Source organism: Macaca fascicularis, chromosome 4 (assembly GCF_037993035.2).
Source record: "Macaca fascicularis isolate 582-1 chromosome 4, T2T-MFA8v1.1".
In the NCBI taxonomy this organism is placed as follows: domain Eukaryota; kingdom Metazoa; phylum Chordata; class Mammalia; order Primates; family Cercopithecidae; genus Macaca; species Macaca fascicularis.
In genome coordinates, this window is record NC_088378.1 from 59,860,291 (window position 1) to 59,883,788 (window position 23,498).

The 23,498-nt window shown below is 40.2% G+C and overlaps 1 protein-coding gene across 3 annotated transcripts in view; it reads left to right on the forward strand.

Moving 5' to 3' along the window:
* The first annotated feature begins 2,169 nt into the window (after positions 1-2,169).
* The window catches only part of ESR1 (estrogen receptor 1), a 432,869-nt gene continuing 411,540 nt past the window's right edge, over positions 2,170-23,498 (forward strand). For all 3 annotated transcript variants that reach the window (XM_005552152.5, XM_065542899.2, XM_074037299.1), the window contains exon 1: positions 2,170-2,261. The gene's annotated coding sequence lies outside the window, so the exon portion shown is untranslated. The remainder of the gene's footprint in view (positions 2,262-23,498) is intronic.

Sequence of the window (23,498 nt, forward strand, 5' to 3'; positions counted from 1 at the left end):
ATTATAGAAGGAAAACATCAAGATTTGGAAAAATCTGCGAGAATTGTTTTGCATTAGTGTGTAGGTGTGTGTGTTGGGGTGGTGGCTGCAGCTTGGGGCAGAGGCCTCAGATGTGGCTGTGGAGTGATTGAATAGAGTTTTTGGAGTTTGGCTTTTGTCCCAGGACATTTGGTGTCTGTCCCCAGAGCTGCAGCCCAGAAGGTTGTCCTCAGAGGCGAAGTCCAGGCAGTGAGGAGCTGTCTGCCAGTAGGCAGTTGAAGAAAAAAAAAAATGAGCTGGGGGAAAAAAAAAAAATCTTCCACTAATGCTGCCAGGCTGCAGGGAGCTGGAAATGAAGCACCAACAGGAGTGGGTATTTAATGGGGAAGGGAATGATCAACTGCAATTTTTTTGGTACCCAAGACTTTCCACCTTCACACACACACGAGATGCTTTGAAATAAAGATAGTCAAATGACTTAGTAAAGTTAGTTGACATAAAAATATGGGAAATACCAAAGAATATAGAAAGGAAAACTTCATTAATATTATTCAAACTTAAAATTCTAGATTGTATCAACAGTAAAGGGGTTGATGAAAACATGGGAGAAGGCCAAGGGATGTGAGATCGGGCTCAATTCTTGACTTGCTGGGGGAAGGTATCAACACAGAACTTTTAAGAATTAGAAGGCATTAAAAAGAAATAGAAATCCTGAATCAAACTGAAACAGTAAAATAAAATAGTAGAAAGATGTGTAAATGTATCACTATCACAATAACTATAAATAGGTTAAATTTGCCAGTTGAAAGAAAGGAACTATTAAATGAGATTTAAAAAATTTGGATATATGTTTTTCGTGTGAACATACCTAAAGCATATACACGTAACCAGAAAATTAAAAGATGGAAAAATCTGCAGAGAGTGACAAAGGAAAGCTGGTGCATTTGTATTAGTATCAGATAAAGCTCATGTTTAGATAAAAAACATTATAGTAATAGAGGAAGTCATAAGGTTAAAGTTTCAATTCACCAAGAAATATCCATTCTAAACATGTATACATACCCAATTAAGCTGCCTCAAAATATATATGACAAAAATTTAGAGAATTGTAGAGTCAGATATAAGGATTGAAAAGGAAGAAATGAAACTAATTATTTTCAGATGATATATACATTTACATAAAAAACTCCAAAGAATCTTCAGATAAATTATTAGAAATTGTAGGAGAGCTCAGCAAGAAGGCAGGATATAAAATTAATATACAAAAGTCAATGTCATTTCACTATACTAGAAAAAAGACAATAACATTAGAAAATAAATCTAACATAAGATGTAGAAAAACTTATTAGAGGAAAAATTTTCTTGAGAAATATTAAAGAAGATCTAAATAAGTAGAATTACATCATATTCATGCATAAGAAGGCAACATTTTGAAGATGTCTTGTTATATATAGGCCTAGGAATAATATAGTTTTAAGTTATGTTATTTTGAACTGTAGATGAAAGAAAGCTCTTTTTTTTCCTTTGAGTATTTTAAGATTTTGAATAAAGTCATAGTGCTCTAGGAAGGTTGTAATATTTTATACTTCGCCAGCAGTGTTTGAGAATGCTTACTTCCTACATTATAACCACCATAAATATTTAAAACCTGATAGCACACAGTTTTAAAAATTTGAAATTCTCCAATTAACAGTGACCTTTAAAAATTATGTTTACTGGTCTCCATTATTTTGTCCTTTGTAAATTTTTATTAGTTTTTCTGTTCACATGTTCCATTTTTAAAATAGACTTTTAAGAGCTGTTTGTATTAAGAATATTAAGGCTTTGTCCCTATAATTAGTATTTTTCAGAATATCCTTTCTAGGTACAGTTTTTCAGTTCTAGTGCACAGAATGGAAACTTGTTACCTGCTATACCACATTTTCACTAGGATGTGATGTATTTATCACAAACAACAGTATTGGTCAACATTTTCCCTCGCTGTGAAGTGCACATTTGACATCCTTTAGAAAAATTACTGACGGTTTTGAGACGATTGTTTTGTGCTTTCTTTCAGTCAACGTAATTTTCCCGAAAGCAGAGATGACTCTTCCAGACATGCTAACAATGCCTGAACAAACTGTGTAAGCTTAGTCCAAAAAAAATATTTGATTAATAGATTTTATTCTGGTAGATTCTAAGGTTCTAAGCAGTCAGAGAAATAATCGCAGAGCCTCAAATATCTCCAAAATCTGATACCAATCCCTTTGATTGTGAATTATATTCTGTAGCTACCAAAGAAGGTAAGTTTTAATTTTTTCTACTCTATTAACTTTCCCTTGGGCAACTGAATATTAAGATGACTATGTAAGGAGGTTATCAGACCAAGGCCTCACACATCAGGATAAAAGCACATGCCATAGAAAGAACATTTGTGTCTCACAAGGTGATACCAAGGCAAGGCTATGGGATATATATGGGCACAATGTTGATATCTTCAAAGACTTGATACATAGTCTGGAGGTTTTCAGAGATTTTAATTTATAATGACAATCTTTCAAATTAGGAGAATTTTTGGACTGTAAAGTTAGCCAAACAAGTCTTCAATGATAAAAAAAGTCTATATCTTACACAGGGGGAATACATTTTTTGTTCGTTTTAATTTTTTCTCTGTCTATTCATACAGGGGCATCACATGTCTTTATCATTAAAAACTCTGATTTAGATAGACAGTTGTAGAGAAATTTAATGTGTGGGAATTTAAAGTTGTTTTATAAAGATGTAGCAAAATATAAATTTAAGACCCACAGCACCAATGAAAAAGGGAAATTAATTAAACTAGACAACTTTTATGGGTACTACCCATTAAAATTAAAATTTTAGTCATTGTAAATTATATTACATTGTAACAGTTTTCAATCTGTTGTCAAGTTAAATATTTTGGGTGACAATTGTATTTCACAGTTGTTCACACTTTGCATAATTTTCTAAGGAAAATGAGTCCCTTGGGGAGAAAATTGTTCTAAAATTTTATTGTTGGATAATGTTGCTGCACTAACATGATTTGCTGAAGTGGATCTACCATGTGTGTTTAGGTTTTTGTTCTTTACGAAATGTGTTGGGTGAAATTTTCCATAACACTGGTGAACTTTTCATGCTAATTTTCCAGTCCGTCAGTTTAAATATTATGCATTTTTTCCTGCGAATCTATCTTGAATCTGAAAAGGCCCCAGAAGGAATTAGCATGAGTCCAGAGTAGATGGACTGCAAATGTTACTCATATTTCAACATGTATCCAGCTTTCAGAAATAGCTTACTGAAATCAAGGTTGAACCACATGAAATTTTGGGGTTTTTTTGGATGTAAAAAAGGTTAAATATTGACATTTTCATATCATCCAATCTAATATCTTCCTCTAGTGAGGTTCTGGCAAAAAAAAAAAAAAAAAAAAAAAAAAAAGTATGATGACCCGAGTTGTTCACTCTTTTAAGCTTTATATTTCAAAATATTTTTAAAATTTAAAGCCATATAAGTGCATCCCAAAAAACATGGGAAAATTTTGTAGGCTACTTTTGTTTACTGATTTTTCTTCTATAGATTTATTTTTATGCTATGCCTGACTCTCCAATTAGATTTTAGTCATCCAGGAAAGTACAATTGCTCGTACTTCTAAGCAATTCTCCCATCACCTGGACATTAACTGCAGCCCACACTGCAGTGTCTTGACTGCAGTAGGCACTCAGTAAATATTTATTGATGGTCCTGATTATGGGATGATGAAATATGCTAAAGGTAACTTAAACTTTTGTCAATAAAACTGAGTTTCAGGTTAGTTTGACCTTTTCCGTATCTCTAAATATTTTCTTTCATGTCATTTTTGTGAAATAGCTCACAAAAGTACTTATTGATTCTGAAATCCTTTTCCCCTCTGGTATTCCTGAGCTATTCTCACTCACACACAGCACACCAGTGCCATCGTTTGCTGTTTTGGTTAAAATCATTCTCATTAATATTCCTCATTCAGTAAAAATAGTTGATTCTCAGTTATAAATATACACTTCATATTGGCATCCAACTGTTATGTGGGATGGAAAACAAAATGATGATATTGACTCCATAAGATAAACAGCAGTCTTTAGAATAGAGTTTGGTGCATAACTGTTCTAAATGTATCAAAGTTATCTCATTTAATCCTCCCACACACCTGTGGGAAGAGAGTATTTGTCTTGCTTTACAGATAAGGAAGCTGAGGCTTAGAAGATTCATATGTCTAACTAAGATCACAGAGCTGGTAAATCAGCCAAGTTTGAGTCTAAATCCAGGTTTTAAATATCATATTACATGTAGGCATAGATAAGCAAGAACAGGTTTTCCTGAAGATGGCCAGGCTAAGGCTTAGAAGAAGGAAGCTCAAGGAGACTAAACCAAGATATGCTAAGGCAAGTTTTTTTGTTTGCTTGTTTGTTTTTGAGACCGAGTTTCGATCTTGTTGCCCAGGCTGGAGTGTAGTAGCATGATGTTGGCTCACCACAACCTCCGCCTCCTGGGTTCAAGTGATTCTCCTGCCTCAGCCTCCCGAGTAGCTGGGATTATAGGCATGCACCACCATGCCCAGCTAATTTTGTATTTTTAGTAGAAACGGTGTTTCACTATGTTGGCCAGGCTGGTGTCGAACTCCTGACCTCAGCTGATCCGCCCATCTCAGCCTCCCAAAGTGCTGGGATTACAGGCATGAGCCACTGCGCCTGCCCTGCTAAGGTAAGTATTGACCATTAGAGGAGATGACTAGTCCTAGTGACAGGTCTTTCCTACTGGGAGTCAGCCAAGAGCTCCCCACTTTTCTGGTTCCGTTGTTCCTCCTGCAAAGTTCCATTGATAAAGTGGTTTCCCATTTGATTGTCCAATGATGCAAATCTCCAGTCCTTTATAGCATTGAGTTGCTTATGGCCTTTTACCGTTGAGTTTCTCATGGCTAATGAATGCTATTGAATTGGTGTTCCCATTTATCTATAGGATTCCATGAGTCAGCCTCTAAAAGAAGGTTCCACTCCCTCACTGTGGGTACCGTCTGGGAATTAGACCCTTAATAGGAGTAATTCACCAAGCAATGTCTTCTGTAATAACACTCCAGTCTCACTGAGAACTTTCTATTCAAAACAACAATCTAAAGGTCTACAGTGTGACTTTCAACTAAACTGAAAAAAGAATAGAAAATGAATGTATGTGATGTACACATTCATTCAACTTCTTATCCCTAAAATTCATAGCAGATTATGACTGATCATTAAAGCCAAATTAAGGAGGCAAAAGGTATAAAACAAAAGGAACTATCAGGCATAATAGTCTTTAAAGTAAAACATTACTACTGACAGTTGCTTGTGTGAAAGATATCTTTATTTAATATGGTAAAAAGAACACAGGAATTGCTGGCACTTACTGTATGTCCATTTTATGTCCATCTTAAAATAGATATGCTGGTATAGTCATCAGATTAGCACTTTAGAATTCAATAGTTTCAGAGAAATCAGAATGGACATTCTTTACATGTGCTCATCTGGCAGGAGAATTGAACAAATCCTTTCTATAGGAAAACGTAAAATTCCTAATAACTCCACAGGACTGTATGACTTGGGCTGGCAACTTCAGTGAATACAGCAGAGTTTGGGCAATGGGAAAGGGTACAATTGTGTTCCTAAACTTTTAACTTTGCGAGGCAGTGACTTTATTTCTTCTTCATGATTTTGCAGTGAGTTCAGTACAGCGGTTAGTTTCAGTACAGTTCAGTGGCTAAGCTTTTGAGAGGTACAGTTCTATGTTCTAACTCAACTTCTACCACTTGTTAGAAAGTGACTCTTGTCAAACTATTGGCCCTTTCAAACCTCAGTTTCCCCATCTGCAAAACTTTATTCATGTTGTGAGGGTTAAATGAAAAATATGTAAAACTCATCAAAATTTTAAGCACAAAATACCAAGTCTCAGCACAATACGTATAGTAGGAGTCCAGCCATTAAAATTCGAAACAGGCAGAAGCAAAAATATTTTGTTTAGAAGTACTTGCATTTTCTAGATCTTTGGTTGGGTGGACAACATATAGGTGTTCTTTTTCTTATTTTTTTTTTAAAGCATACATATATGTTATGTAGACTCTTCAGTATGTATATTTAACTCACAATAAATATTTATAAATACAAAGAAAGATATGACATACATATGCATACACAGTGGTAAGCCCCAATACACTGCCTCATTTCTAAATGACTCTAACATTTGTAGGACAGTGGTTTTAAACCTTTGGCCCTCATTAGATACTCTGGGGAGCTTGAAAATATATGCTGATGCTTGGGCTCCACCTCCACACATTCTGATTTAATTGATTAGGGGTTCGGCTCAGGCATCAGTATTTTTAAATAAAAGCTTCCCAGATGATTCTAATGTGAACTTAAAATTGACCAATACTGGGATGACTTTAAAAGAGCGAGTGCAATAGTCACTAAACAAAATAGGAGGCGATGTGTCTCAAAAACGGTAAAATTGTTTTAAAAATTATAATACAATTAAAAAAATGTAATACAATTATTTAGAAAATTCTTACAATTTTGTGTTTTGAAAGCACCATGTGGATATCATGGGGAAAACCAGAACTTTGTTAGATTTGCAGTTTGGTATCGTCTCCATTTTGCAGTATTTTATTCAGGAGATGCAGGTGGGAAGTGGACAATTGCCTATAAGGCCATGCTTTGCACTGGGGTGTCCAGATGAGAGGCAAGTGGAGGGTAGAGTTTAGCCTGCATTCTATTCCCCAAGGTACATCTCCTGGTGAGGGGTGGCTTCTAATCAGAGGAAGAAGTCCTATGTCCTGTTTCCTAATGCACACACAGGTTCCACAAGCCCTCACTTTGTTCCCAAGAGCATAGCTTTTATTTTGGTGCTTAAGACTGCTGAATGTCACAAAATAATTATTCCCAGCACAAACAAATATTCACAATAGTTATGTGCACAACCTATTTGAGCAGTGATATGTTTTGGCTCTATGGCCTGTTTGGGCACTGATATGGTTTGGCTCTGTGTCCCTACCCAAATCTTATCTCAGATTGTAATCCCCATGTGTCCAGGGAGGGACCTGATGGGAAGGGTTTGGATCATGGGCGTGGTTTCCCCCATGCTGTTCTTGTGATACTGAGTGAGTTCTCACGAGAGCTAATGGTTTAAAAGTCTTTGGCAGTTCCCCTTTCTCTCCCTCTCTCTCTCCTGCTGCTGTATAAGACATGCCTTGTTTCCCCTTTGCCTTCTGCCATGATTAAGTTTCCTGAGGCCTTCCCAGCCATGTGGAAGTATGGGTCAATTAAACCTCTTCTTTATAAATTACCAAGTATCAGGCGCCAAAACCAATGAGAAGGGATGCTGGCCAGTGGCACACAGCAGGGTCCTGGTGTCTCCCCCACCATTCAGCCACCACTTGGCCAGGTGTGAATGTATTAACTATTGCTGGAGTGAGGTGAAAGGAGGCAGTCCTGCAGAGGGGCCACCGCCACTGGGATGACACAGGAGGGCACTCAAGAGACTCAACTTAGTGACTCTATCAACTGGTGAAAATATTTAGATATTTTCACAATCAATATGGCCTTGCTGGTATAAACCGGGTGATTATAAACTCTCTTGCCACCTATCACAGAAGTCGAAGTTTCATCATTTCTTTTCCTGTATTTGGTTTATGTGCAATGATATAGATTTATTTTCCAGTTCTGGAAAATAATCATGGTTAATACTGACCAAGAACTGATCATTTCCTTTTCTCTTTATACCAACCCTTGGGGTAGTACCATTATTAAATGGGGAGGAAACAGAGGTTAAATAACATGCCTCCAATCAGTAGTGGGGAAATGAAAGAATCAGGATACAAAGCCAGGTCTGTCTGGGTCTTGGGCCCAGCTCAACATCTGTGCTCTACTGCCTGGGACTCCTGCTGCCAATTCTTTCTACCTCGTCATCCCTCTACCCTGCACCAGCAAATCCACATGGTGAGATGAAGAGAAGAGAGGCCCACAGGCGAGAAAGTGTCAGCAGCAACAGAAGATGTACCATGAGGAAGTTCTGGGAGGTTCTGCCCCTCTTTCTGAGAATGGGGGAGAGACAGAGCTGAGTTACAACTGCACTGCTTCTTAGCTTCTTAGTTTCTCTTCAGAATTAGTGGCAAAGAAGAGTTTTAGAAGACTTTAGCATGTATTAAACGAAGAATTTTGTTTACAAAAAAATTGTGGATCGTTCCCATGCTCGTCTGGAAAACTCTTGTTAAACTTTTGTGCAGCTAGTAAATTAAGTCACTGTTTATTCTATGTAGTGGAAAGCATGCTTAAACTCTAACTCAGGAGACCTGATTCTAGGAATAGTTAAGCCCGAGTTCACTGTAAGCTACTTAAGTTATCTGTGTCATTATTCTAGTCTATTACGTGGAGGGCTTGGGCTGGTTTCTTGGTAAGGTGGGATTTGGCTAAATGCTCTTGGATACATTGCTCGCCTCTTTGAACCTCAGCTTTCTTTTTGGTGATTATTTAATTGCATGTGAAAACAAAAATAGGGCATTTCATATAATGCCTGGAATGGCACTGAGATTGTCTCCACTACAGTAAGGAGATGGTTTAGAAATTAGCTAATTTATTAATTAATGGCCTATAGATCTTCATGTAGGTTGGTACTTCAAAGTCCCGTTCATATTGATCATGTTCATATTTATCTATTCATCACTTTTATTTCACAATCTCTTTTTCTGCTGAGATCAACTGAGATTTCTAGAAAGTAGTCCTATTGTCAGCACTTTGCCCAGTGCATTTAATAAGAACTTGACTAGCATTGACTCAAACAGTTCTCTCAGAAGCGCTGGCACCTTTTGTTTCAATTTTTTTAACCATTAACTGCCCATAATAATTGAAGCATGAATTCACTTTCTTTGGATTATGAAACAAATCAATCACAGACATGGGAATTAGGTGTGTTCTCTTGCTTCGTTCAATTCCATGCATTTTTTGGTTTGAGCTTTCACTGTGTCCCCAGAACTGTGGTTGGTGCCTAACAGTGGCCCCACAAAGTACAGCTTTATATTCAAGGAGATGACAATCTTGTTGGAGGAAAAACCTTACACACAGAACAAATAGGGAACAATGCAAGGGAAACACACATCGCAAGTTTTGGTTGTCCCTATTTTATGGCTGCGCTATGAAACAAAGCACCTGCCGTTCCTGAGAGGGAAGGGATAGGATCATAATTACACAAAGGCGAAATGAGTTAATCCGAAAGGGAACATTGAGCATGTCATTTTTCTATTGAAGTGCTATTATTCAGTATTGGCTTCCTTTGGTGGTGGTGGTTTTTGATTCCCTCTGCCCCGGACCTTGTTGTTTAAAGATATTCTTTCTATGAGGGATCTTGGATGCATTTTAGCAGCATTTCCACTGCCCTTTGTTATATAGACTTTGATGCCATTCCAGGTACATCACATTCTTGCTAGGTGAGTAAAGGTAAGCATACTTAGAAGTCAAAACGAAAAGACGGAAGTGGTGACTTAGACTTGAGAAATTATAGATTCCATGGAGAAAACTGTATTTAAATCACAAGACATGCCGAAAACTCACATTACCACCTGTTGGAAGTGAACTCTGCTTTTACAGGTTACTAGGAGAAGGTCAGCCCTTCTGTAAAAGCAAATAAACAAGGATACCATTACCATAGTTTCAAGCAATACACATTAAGAACTGAACATTGATACTGACATGATTTCTAGTTTATTATCTGTGACAGAACCCAGTAGCTTATTGAAAAACGATCACGAAAGAAATAACTAAGAAATAACTATTTAAAATAAATCAGGATATAATGAGGACGAAGCTTTAGATAACACAAAAAGGCAATTTCTATTTAGACTGAAAAATAGCAGGCACAGATATATCTTTGACAGAGTGACCTGCCAGAGTCCCTACTTTCCAGCCCATCTGATAAAGGTCAATGATTGAACACCCAAACACGTTGATACACACAGCACCTGCCTGATGAAAACAGTTAGCAGTGTGTTTCTCAACCCGGAGTGCACTGTTTTCTTAAAGTTTTAAAAACAATAATCTAAATTTCCCTATTCCATGAGTAAAGTTTTGCTTTTTTCTTTTTCACACTAAACAGCGATCCATGTTTTAGCTGAAAGTCAATTGAGAAAAATGTATTGTGTCTGTGTTTTTCTTGCTTTCTTTTAAACACCTCTAAAAGAACTTTTTCCGCTTCCTGAATTGAGAACGAGGTAGGAATGAAAGACTGAAATGGTAACTCTCATCATCATTTTATTATTATGACAAGTTTGGGTTTATGAAGTAAGTATTTTCCCAATTACTGCCTCCAAATGTTAAATAGGTAGATAACATGCCAACTTTAACTGCAGTCCTTTAACTGTAATCCTTAAAATGTTTTTTTGTAGTATTACTATCAGTATCCTGAACAGAAATAGCAGTGATAAAAATCAAATCAAGGTTTGTGAACACCAAAATTCCATTTGCCTGTGTGTGGAGGGTGGTTTAGGATTAGTAGAGTTAATATTCTTTGCAAACGGCTGCACCTAGCATGTTCGCCTTCAAGCCCTGGGACTGCTCTAATTTTCCTGGCTTGAGAGACTTCCATTAAACAAGAAAATGAGGTGGGAAAGATCAGAGAATTCACAGGGTAACGGGGAATTGGACCCGAACCTGAGCTTCATGCAGTCCGCAGATTTTTTAAGTGGTTTGTTTTTTAGAAGTGTTTGTCACGACCTCTAAATCATTGTTAATTTCATCGTTAAACTGGCCTTAGAGAGATTTTGTTTTAAAGAGACAATGCAGTTAGAGGACTGTGATCTCTGAACTCAGAAGCCCAGAACTCCGGAGCTGGAAGCCACCAGACCCCAGCAAGAGAAGCTCTTGTCAATCTGGAGCCGCACATTTTGACCGTGTGTGCACAGCCTCCCATCTGGGCAAGCCCTTTTCTCTCCACCACTCCACTCCACAGCTTCTGTTTCTTTCTCTGTTTCTTTTTTTTTTTCGCCGAATTCATCATCCCTGCCTTTCCCATGCCAAGATTTAAAAGGTTTCAAATACTTCAAAAATAAATGATTTCTAAATCACCTCAAGATGACTTACATATAATGTTTTATTACATTTTCCCAAAGCAGAATGGCATATTAGGAAATGATTTTATTTTCATCTACATTTTCTCTTAGGAATATAGAGACATTATCTCAAATTATTACTTCAAAGAGACAGAGACAAGAATTTTGCACGATTCTAGTTCTCAAATCATTTTAGGTATTTTATTTCATTTTGCCTAAATCTCTTAGACAGTTATTTCCTCCTATCACTTAAAAATTACATTTTACTTGGGCAGGGCCTAAAGAATGACATTGAAAAACTAAGAAATTATTGGGAAAAAAATTCCCTTAGCACAACTATCATGATCAGAAGAAATTGGCTAATTTCAGTGTCTTTTCTTTGGGCTCTTCATAGAAAATTGTTGAAATGTGTCTTCCATAAGTAACTGGCATTCTGAAATTGATTTAAAGCTGTAGAGGGGAATTGAAAAAATTAAATCTTAGGTTTGGAGATATTTTAAAAAACTCAACAAGTTCCATGCCCAGAGGAGTCCAGACACTGACCCTCTTTTTCAGCTATTAGAGGTGAGGGAGAAAAAGTTGTGTGGTTGGTGTGGAGAGAGAGACACACACACTTCCTTTAGCCATCATCCTACTAAGACCTTTACAGCACATTTTCTTGTTAATAATCCCAACTATTTCTATAGGGAAAAGTACATGTTCCTGTTCTCTGGTAGAAGGGCCACCCAAGGAAATTAGGTTCCTGGTGAATAAGAATGACAGAAGTACCCACAGCTCCTGGGCCACTGGTCTCCTCCATCCAGCCTCCACTGACCTTGCTGGGTCCACTGCAGTTTTCTTGACTTAACTCTATGAGCTCTCTGTTCCTTCAAAGTACTGGAGCTTCTGGCCTTAGTATATCTGTTTCTGCAGCCAGAGCACCTTCACTGAGAAGCTGACCTCTACTTGGTTGTGTTCTTTTTTTTTTTTTTTTTTTTTGAGACGGAGTCTTGCTCTGTCGCCCAGGCTGGAGTGCAGTGGCCAGATCTCAGCTCACTGCAAGCTCCGCCTCCCGGGTTTAGGCCATTCTCCTGCCTCAGCCTCCTGAGTAGCTGGGACTACAGGCACCCGCCACCTCGCCCGGCTAGTTTTTTGTATTTTTTAGTAGAGACGGTGTTTCACCGGGTTAGCCAGGATGGTCTTGATCTCCTGACCTTGTGATCCACCCGTCTCGGCCTCCCAAAGTGCTGGGATTACAGGCTTGAGCCACCACGCCCGGCCTACTTGGCTGTGTTCTTACTCACCCTATTGGTACCTCTTCCCCCTCCCCCTCCCCTTCCTTTCCCCCTCCCCCGCCCCGAACATATAGCTGGCAGCAAGTGTTGCAGAATGAATGAAGGCAAGCATGAATGCGCATGTTGGAGGATGAAGGTTCTGTTTTTACTCTCAGTGCACCAAAACCCAGCAGAGTTAAATAGTGGAAGGGTTCTTAAGTGCTCAAGTGAGTAGATGGAGGTCATAAGGCAAGCTGAGTGGGAAGGGCTAGAAGGAGAAGAAAAGAGAAAGGGAAGGCAGGAGAGGAGAGAGGTGGGGAAAATGGAAGGGTAGTTGGAATGTCATAGAAAATTAGAGTTAGAAGAGGAGAGTTAGTAGAAAACAGAGCTAGAGTCAAAAACAGAGTAAGAGAGACAGAAATTCATAGATTTTCTGTCTGGCCCAGATCTCATTAGATAACTAGAGCCTTCCTTCTTCCTTTGGGTTGAATGGTCTTTACTCATTCTTTATGTAGACCATCTTTTACTTCCACATGCAGTTTGTGTTTTCCCATAGACACCAATACTTTACATATCAGAACACTTGTCATTTTATTAAAAATTGTTTTTTATTAGTTTCTTTTCCCACTAGACAGTCAACATCATGGATGCAGGACTGTAGGGTCTATCTTTTTCATCACAGTAGCCCTCTCACCTAGCACAGTGAAAGTTGCCAATAATACATTGCTAAATATTTGTTGAAAGCCTAAAGCTCTGGGCAAATAATTTCAATTTTCCAGATTTCAGGATCCCCATTTGTGAGGGAGCTGGGCTATTTGATACCTAAGACTCCCCTCCAGCACTGGTCTTCTATAATTTTGTATCTACATGGCTTCCTGTCTGATGCCAGGAACTTAAGATTTAACTCAAGAAGACAGGAATGTTGCCTGTAAAGACCCTGAAGATCTTGTAATCCAAACTGTGACTGCCTGGAGACTGTTTATACAGGATCTTGAATTGGGCTAGGAGAGTGCAATGGACGGCAGTCCCAGTCCTCATTTGCAGGGAGAGGAAAGCAGCAACATCATTTCTATGGAAAGAAGGAGTTGCCCATAAATCTACTGTGGACATCAAAATATGCTGATGAGCCATTGCAAGTTCATTTCAAAGGGATTTCAGATACAAGCCTGCTCCTTCAGAGTGAGGAGGAAGAATCATTCAGGAAAGAGAGAAATTATGTGCATTTCATATATTGCTGCATGTACATCTTAATCAGTCAGCAAATATTAAGTGCATTCTTGGGCAAAATGCCAAAGGGATGAAGAGAAAAATCAGACTTCAAGGATCATATAATCTGATTGTGGAAGAAAGGCATATTCATCATGAAAATGTAGCAAAGATGTTAAGTGAGTGTCTTAGTCTGTTCTGTGCTGCTAGTAAAATTACCTGAAACTGGGTAATTTACAAAACAATTTATTTCTCATGGTTCTGGTGACTGGGAAGTCCAAGATCAAGACACCAGCAATTTGGTTGTCAGATGAAACTTCAGTTTCTGCTTCATGCATGGTGCCTCCAGAGGAGAGGAACACTGTGTCCTCCTACGGCAGAAGGTAGAAGGGCAAAAGAGGAAAAACTCTCCTTTTTTTTTTTTTGAGACAGAGTCTCGCTCTGTCTCCCAGGCTGGAGTGCAGTGGCACAATCTTGGCTCACTGCAAGCTCCAGTCTCCTAGGTTCATGCCATTCTCCTGCCTCAGTCTCCTAAGTAGCTGGGACTACAGGCACCCGCCACCATGCCCAGCTAATTTTTTTGTATTTTTTAGTACAGACGGGGTTTCACCGTGTTAGCTAGGATAGTCTCGGTCTCCTGACCTGGTGATCCACCCGCCTCGGCCTCCCAAAGTGCTGGGATTATAGGCATGAGTCACCACGCCTGGCCGGAAAAGCTCTATTTATCAATTCCCTTTATAAGGGCACCTAATTTCATTCATGAAGGAAGGGCCCTCATGCCTAATCACCTCTTGAAGCCCTGCCTCTTAGTACTATCTCACTGGCAACTCCTGAGTTTTGGAGGGTACACATTCAAACCATAGCAGTGGGATAAGCCAGACACTTAGGTTTCCTATGGGTCCTCCCCATTTAGTTTTCCTAGTTAAAGATTTAAAAGAACAGAAATACTACTTTCTGCTGCATCATTAGAGAAAGGGTATTTGAACTTGGCCTTTGAACATGGCAGTATTTGGCCACTTAGAGATTGGGGATGGCATTCCAGGTGGAGAGAAGAGCAAGGAGAATGGAGAACACTTGACATTTATGAGAATAGTGAGGGTTCATGTCAGGTTACATGAAGCTGACTCATGACAAATTAATTTGGAAAGGCAGGTTGTGACCAGGCTAAAGGCACCTGGACTTTGCTCTAGAGGAAATGTGAAACCATTGCAGATTTCTGAGCAGGCTGCTGGCCAGAGCTGGGCTTCAGGGCGATTCACAACAGTTGTAGGGAAGCTCTTTGGGAGCTGGGAATCCAGGGGAGAACACAGCAAGTGAGAAAGCAGCTGCACTGAGGCCCAGGCTGGGGTTGCTGGTTTCTGGAAAGGGGATAGTGTTGGGGGAGTGGGGAGAGGGGTTAAATGTGAGCTTCTGAGGAAGTACAGGAGGGGTGAATTTCACCATGGAGAAGGCATTCAATAACAAGTCTATAGAGAAGTTGAGGAAGGTGCAGAAGTAAAGGACAATCATGTACTCAAGAAACTTGCTCAAGAAACCTGAGGAGGCAAAAGCCTGATTCCAAAGTGTGAGGGCAACAGCACGCCCCGGGGAGGTGGGGTATCAAGTCCAAACCAAAGGGGAAGGGCAGGGACTCAGGTGCTGGAGTGTTTCAATGTGGATCTTGGGGTCGGCACTTGCTTGCTGGGTGACCTTGGACAAGTTACTATGTGGCCTTAGTTTCTGTAAAATGGAGATCATGATGATAACCACTTGGTAGGGCTGTTGGAAGGATGGAAGGAGTTCAGAAACAGAAAGCTGCCAGCACAGAGCCTGGCCTGTAATAAGCAGTCTATGTGTTTGCTATCACGAGGGTACTTTTTAAGAACTTTAGTGCAGATGAGTATAAATGAGATGTGGAGTGAGTAGCAGAATCAACGCAAGGTTGTTCTTGTAATGGATGAGAGATTGTAAAACATATTTGCATTGGGGAGAAGGCCAGATGGGAGAGGGAAGAAATGGAAGACACAGAAGATTTGTTGGAGGCAAATTTAGATCCAGGACAAAAGTGGGGGAAACTCAGTACTGGAGGGAGGAAAAATGGCCTCACTTTGCACTTGGAATAGCATCTACTTTCTTTACCTTGTCCTCTAAAGCCCTCCAGGGCCAGCCTATGGCCTGTTTCTTCTGCCGTAACTCCTCCATTCTCCCCCACTGCCGTTTGCACATCTTGCATTTTCTCAGAGCTGTTAAGATGGTCGTGTGGCTGGCCTTCCTCTAACTAGCCCGTCTTCCTGCAGAGCCCTTCCCTCAGCTTCTTACTTGGCTGAATCTGTTGTCTTACCCAGCTCTCACTTTAAATTCCGAAGTCCTTCCCTAACCATCCGGTCCAAAGTAGCCATTCAACATTCATTACAATACCTGTTTTTCCATCATTACATTGCATTGGTCATCACTTGGTGAATTCTTGTTCATTTATTTAATTGTGTGCTGCCTGTCTCTCTTCACCAGCATATAACCTTCATTACAGCAGAGACCTTTTGCCTGGTCATCACAGTATCCTTGGCTCCTGGAACATGGGAGAGGCCCAGTTAAATGTTTGTTGAATAAATAAATGAATACATCTTTCTGTAATATGTGAGAAAAGTGGGAGGCAAGTCTAGGTGAAGAAGGCACTTAAAAAAATTTTTTTTTGAGACAGAGTCTTGCTCTGTCACCCAGACTGGAGTGCAGTGGCGCGATCTCGGCTCACTGAAGTCTCCACCTCCCGGATTCAAGTGATTCTCATGTCTCAGTCTCCTGAGTAGCTGGGATTACAGGCATGCACCATCACACCTGGCTAAGTTTTTTTTTTTTTTTAGATGGAGATTCACTCTTGTTGCCCAGGCTGGAGCGCAGTCATGCTATCTCTACTCACCTGCAATATCCGCTGCCCAGGTTCAAGCAATTCTCCTGCCTCAGCCCCCCGAGTAGCTGGGATTACAGGCATGCACCACCATACCTGGCTAATTTTGTAGTTTTAATAGAGATGGGGTCTCACCATGTTGGCCAGGCTGGTCTCGAACTCCCGGCCTCAAGTGATCTGCCTGCCTCAGCCTCCAAAAGTGCTGGGATTATAGGCATGAGCCACTGAATCTGGCCAGAAGAGAGATTTTGAAGTGGAAAGGAGTTAGAGGAAATTGAGTCATACTTAATTTTATCGAAAAATCGTGAAGTAAAATAATATGTAGAAAGTCAGGGGGTGAACTTCTGGGTGTATGTATTCAATGGAAATAAAATCAGTGTCAAAGAGATCTCTGCACCCCCATGTTCACTGTAGCATTATGCACAATAGTCAAGATACGGAATCGACCTGAGTGTCCATCAACAGATGAATGGATAAAGCAAATGTGGTATGTCTACACTGTGGAATACTATTTAGCCTTAAACAAGAAGAAAATTCTATCATTTGTGACAATGTAGATGAACCTGGAGGACATTGTGTTAAGTGAAATGAGCCAGGCACAGAAAGACAAATCGTGCATGATCTCACTTACATGTGGAATCCAAAAAAGTTGAACTCATAGACACAGAGAGGAGAATGGTGGGTTGCTGGGGAGGAAATGGAATGGGTCAGAAAGAGGAGATATTCGTCAAAGGGCACAAGGTTTTAGTTAGATAGGAGGAGTAAGTTCTGGAGACCTATTGTGCAGCGTGGTGACTGTAGTTAATAATGACGTACGGTATACCTAAAAACTGCTGAGACAGTAGAACTTAAAAGTTCTTTTTAAAATTTTTATTTTAGGCTGGGTGTGGTGGTTCATGCCTATAATCCCAGCACTTTGGGGGCCGAGGTGGGCAGATCACCTGAGATCAGAAGTTCAAGATCAGCCTGGCCAACACAATGAAACCTTGTCTCTACTAAAAATACAAAAATTAGCCAGGCATGGTGGTGGGTGCCTGTAATCCCAGCTACATAGGAGGCTGAGACAGGAGAATTGCTTGAACCCAGGAGGTGGAGGTTGCAGTGAGCCTAGATTGTGGCACTGCACTCCAGCCTGGGTGACAGAGTGAGACTCTCAAAAATAAAAATTATTTTAATTTTTATAAATAAAGACAGGTTCTCCCTATGTTGCCCAGGCTGGTCTCAGACTCCTGGGCTCAAGCGATCCTCCCGCCTTGGCCTCCCAAAGCACTGGGATTGCAGGCGTGAGCCACTGCACCTGGACAACTTCAAAGTTCTTACCACAAAAAAATGATAAGTATGTGAGGTGGTAGATATGTTAATTAGCTTGATTTAATCATTTCACATTGTGTGTATGTATCAAAATGCCACCTTGTACCCAAAAATAGATGCAGTTTTTATTTATCAATTAGAAAAAAGAGAGGGGACTATAGGCATGCACCACCATGCCAGGCTAATTTTTTTGTATTTGTATTTATTTATTTATTTTTTTGAGACAGAGTCTTGCTCTGTTGCCCAGGCTGGAGTGCAGTGGCACCATCTTGGTTCACTGTAGCCTCTGCCTTCCAGGTTCCAGCGATTCTCCTGCCTCAGACTCCTGGGTAGCTGGGATTACAGGCACACGCCACCATGCCCAGCTAATTTTTGTATTGTTAGCAGAGTCTGGGTTTCGCCATGTTGGCCAAGCTGGTCTCAAACTCTTCACCTCAGGTGATTTGCCTGCCTCGGCCTCCCAAAGTGCTGGGATAACAGGTGTGAGCCACTACGCCTGGCCGTTTTTTTGTATTTTTAATAGAGACGAGGTTTCACTATGCTGGCCAGCCTGGTCTCGAACTCCTGACCTCAGGTGATCCACCCGCCTTGGCCTTCCAAAGTGCTGGGATTACAGGCGTGAGCTGCCATGCCCAGCCCTAAACCTTTTAAAAAAATATGTTTTAACATTCTTTGTGCTCAAATTCATGATCAAATTTTTTTTTTTTTTTTTTTTTTTTTTTTGAGACAGAGTCTCGCTCTGTTGCCCAGGCTGGAGTCCACTGGCGCGATCTCGGCTCACTGCAAGCTCCGCCTCCCGGGTTCATGCCATTCTCCTGCCTCAGCCTCCTGAGTAGCTGGGACTACAAGCGCCCGCCACCACGCCCGGCTAATTTTTTGTGTGTTTTTAGTAGAGATGGGGTTTCACCATGTTAGCCAGGATGGTCTCGATCTCCTGACCTCGTGATCCGCCTGCCTTAGCCTCCCAAAGTGCTGGGATTACAGACATGAGCCACCGTGCCCAGCTTCATGATCAAATTTTGTAAATGGTTGATTGATAGATGAAAAAATTCTCTAACTGAAAGACATAAGGATCAGTATATGATCAGCAAATGTAGATACATGAATATAATATTGATTCACTTCTAAAAGAAATATGTTGATGTCTCCCACTATAATTAAATTTAAATCAAGTTCTTGAACTTCTAAATAGTTTTTGCTTTATATATTTGGCTGCTTTCATGTTTGGACCCTTCACATTATTAATTATTGTACCTCCTTTATAAGAGTGTACCATTTGTAGTACATAATATCTCTATCTTGTTTGGTCAATTTTTCCACAACTAATCAAAATGCCTTGGTATTAATGTGACTCTTTTTCAAAGTAGCGTGGACAATTTTGCTCTCATCATGTAGTCCTGGGTCTTTGGGTTTTATCTTTCTAAGAGTGTAGACCTCAATCCTGAGTTTATCAATATAATCTATAAAAAATTCCAAATGAAGCCAGGCATGGTGGCTCATGCCTGTAATTCCAGCACTTTGGGAGGCCGAGGTGGGAGAACCACTTGAGGCCAGAAGTTTGAGACCAGCTTGGGTGACATAGCGAGACCCTAACTCAACAACAAATTAAAAAACTACTGGATGTGGTAGTGTGCAAATGTATTGCCAGCTACTCGGGAGGCTGAGGTGGGAGGATCACTTGAGCCCAGGAAATTGAGGTTGCAGTGAGCCATGATTATGGCATTGTACTCCAGGTTGGGTGATAGAGAGAGAGCTTGTCATTAAATAAAAGGACATTCCATATCACTTTTTGCCATTTTGTATGTGTTTACACATCTATTCACATTGTACTTAATTTGGAATTTACAACCAAGTGATTTTCCTCCATTATAAAAGAAATTGCATCACTTTCTTTCTTTTTTTTTTAAATTTTACTTTAAGTTCTGGGATACATGTGCAGAACGTGCAGGTTTGTTACATAGGTATACATGTGCCATGGTGGTTTGCTGCACCCATCAACCTGTCATCTAGGTTTTAAGCCCCACATGCATTAGGTATTTGTCCTAATGCTCTCCCTCCCCTTATCCCCTACCCCCCAACAGGCCCCAGTGTGTGATGTTCCCCTCCCTGTGTCCATGTGTTCTCATTGTTCAACTCCCATTTATGAGTGAGAACATGCGGTGGTTGGTTTTCTGTTCTTGTGTTAGTTTGCTCAGAATGATGGTTTCCAGCTTCATTCATGTCCTTGCAAATGATATGAACTCATTCTTTTTTATGGTTGCATAGTATTCCGTGGTGTATATGTGCCACGTTTTCTTTATCGAGTCTATCATTGATGGGTATTTGGGTTGGTTCCAAGTCTTTGCCATTGTAAATAATGCTGTAGTAAACATACGTGTGCATGTGTCTTTATAATTTATAATCCTTTAAATTATTTATAGAATAATTTATAATCCTTTGAGTATATACCCAGTATTGGGATGGCTGGGTCATATGGTACATCTAGTTCTAGATCCTTGAGGAATCGCCATACTGTTTTCCATAATGGTTGAACTAGTTTACACTCCCACCAACAGTATAAAAGTGTTCCTATTTCTCCACATCCTCTCCAGCATCTGTTGTTTCCTGACTTTTTAGTGATTGCCATTCTAACTGGTGTGAGATGGTATTTCATTGTGGTTTCGATTTGCAAGGAAATTGCATCATTTTCCACTGAGCCTAAGTTGCAGTTCCATTCTGCCTAAGACCACCAAACTCAACTCCCCCATTATTATACCTTCTGGATGTCAGTGCAAGTTCATGGACAAGAGAATATTTGTAAAACCTCATTGGATTTCTGTTGAGAAATGCTTTGTTTTCAAAAGGTGAAAAAATGTAGATATGTATTTTCAGACTTTTTATTTTTTAATCATAGCACTGAAATTCTTTGATGGTTTATGAAAACAGATGTTTTTCTCACTCCTAGGTTACTTTTAAATGTATAATATGGAGTTGAAGTTATTAATAGAAATAACTAAGGAGGAGAGAGAACAACACTTGTACTATTGAGTATCTGCATATTAGAAGCAAGTGCTGTTATATTGCCAGACTATATAAAATAACAAGTGTTTATAGTGCACTGAATGAATGTATGGTTTAGAAAACACTACTAATTACATGCGTATTCATTGATCTATTCACTAAGCACTCACTGAGGGTCTGCTGTGTACCTGAGTCTAGCCAGAGGCTTGTGGTGGAGAGCTGAGCAGGAATCAGGTCCAAACTTATGTTCCTACTATTTCTTTGGGTGTGAGTGGTTGGATGGTAGGCTCAGTGGTCTTGGATGCTGAAATTTATTCTAATAAGTTTCTGAGCTGCTTCACAAACCAAGAGGGTTAGGGGAACTATAGCTGAGTCATCTCCTTTTCCTCCTCTTCCTCTTCCTCCTTCTTCCCCTCCTCCCCACCGTCTGTTACTACTATTATAGGAAATTTGAACTGAAATGAAAAAAAAAATCAGTGTTACAAAAGTGGTCGCTTTTTGGAATAGCTCTACACTTACACAGTGTGTTCTAGTGATTAGAAAAAAAAAGCCATCATTTTAGGCTAGATTTTTCAGAATGGTCACAATGCTACCACTGTTTTGCACTTACCTTAGAAAATAAAGTCCTTCCCCTAAGTTTGATCATTTACTTGTTAGCATAATTTTGTTATTAAACATTAAACATTGTTAATGAAAGTCAAGCTAGGCTATGGTGAAACAAAATTAGCAAAATTCGAGTTGATGCCGGAAACTGGTGAAGCCGCGATAGATTTAAGGACCAGTTTGCCAGGTTACCGTCTGCAGGTTCTGCTATGGACCAGGTGGGGGCAGCAGAGAGCTGGCTGTGGTCTCCAGAAGGGAAGACCAGCACCTGCCTGTAGATTCCAAAGCACAGGTGGAGGTGGTAATGAGTTACGAGGTAGGTCAAGGTTTGGACTGCATCTGAGAAGGGAGGAAAGCAAGACAGTTAGAAACACCATAAAGATCAGACTGCAGAGGAAGCCAGAATGGAAGTAGGACACAGAACTGGTGTAAGTCAAAGAGCAAAGGTGCAGGGGACACAGGGAGGCCAGGTTGGACACAGGGAGGGCAGACAGGAAGTGCCCGAAGGGGGCCAGCCTGCTTCACTAACGCACCTTCCAGTACCTTCCCAACTCGGTGAGCCAGGTCCATACTTGGTCCTGTTTGGTCTTCCAAGGGCAGTGGCTATGAAGGGACAGGGATGTGAGAGACACCAGCCATCTCTCTCTCCTGAGCTGAGATATTAATAATGAAATTTCCTCCTCTATGAAAAATACTGAAATGAATGGAGAACACTCAAGAATTTGGTAGCAATCAGGGTGTGGTAGTGAAGGTTGCCTGGGCTTTTCCTTCTGGTTCCTGCAAAGGACTAAGGTCCTCAGCAGCCTCTGTCCATCTTTTGGGAGATTTTTCACAAGGAAATATAGTTCAGTGCTCCTGTTTATTTAACGGCCGGCTACACTTGAAACATCATGCTCTCCCTGTGTGGTCTTGTCAAAATTATTTTCAAATGGTGCTAATTAGCAGACCCAACACATGGGCAGCCCTCCTTCGCCAGACTTGGCACCCTTGCTCGCTGCATTTAGCACCCCTTGTGGGAAGGCATCCTGGAGATCCCTTTTCTGCACCCTCTCTCCATCTACTCCTTCCCACTCGTGGAAGCTGCCTCACCAGGGAAACTGCTGTCTGATAAAGAACATCAACAAGTCCTAGCAGATGGCTGCTTATCTCAAGACACATATATTCACCAAAATACTAGCAGAAGAAAAAGCTGTGTTTGGATGGTCCCTTAGAGTTAATTATAACATGTTCAAACTGTGTAAGGCAATTTGGAGATGGAGACAGAGTATGGAGAAAGAAATCAAAGGGAGAATACCCAAAAGAGTATTTGGAAAAGAAGAAAAATGTGTTCTTTATACATATATATCTATAAAGATGGGGGTCTCACTATGTTGCCCAGGCTGATCTCGAACCCCGGAACTGAAGGAATCTTCCTGCTTCAGCCTCTCCAGTAGCTGCAACTACAGGTACCAAGCCGAGCAAGAAGAAAAATTTGAGTTAGGCTTTAGAACGTCAAACTAAATCTCGGATTTTCTTGAGAAAGTGGATAGAAAATTTGTGGTTAGAGATGACACCAGGAACAGCTGGTTTCTACTCTTAGCTATGTCTGGGGCAGCTTGACCGCCACTTTGTTGATCACATTAATTTACCTCTTCCTGCCTTTATTTCCCTTTCTGTAAAATGGGAATTAACGTGCTTGATGACAATATCTCCAAATGATTTTTAAGGCAAGAAGAGAGAATGTTACTGACAGGCCTGTGGTTCTCTGGGTGAGAGGATCACTGTGAATTAATATGCACACAGAGCCTTTTATTAATGAAGCTCAGGGTGTCTGGTTTTTCTTGGAGGAGTAAACATCCACCCAATAGTATTCACTCAGTTTGCATTGTTCTGTCACACTGTTTGTAAATCTTTTGAGTGATTACACAGCATTTGTTCCCTATTGTTCATAATACTCTTTAAAAAACTGACTATAGGACTCCGGTCCCCACTGGTTTGTTCTTTTCCACTTGGCAAAAGTTGATTGATTTTATTTTTCCTTTGGCCTGTGCTTCTTGGTGGCTTGAAATGAACATGGTTTCTTTTTCCTGTTTACCCCTTTGCCCACATTGTCAATACTAGAGTCGCCCTGGGAAGCAGAGTTTGCAAAGGGAGGAGGGTTTGGTATAAATTTGGAAGATTGTATTGT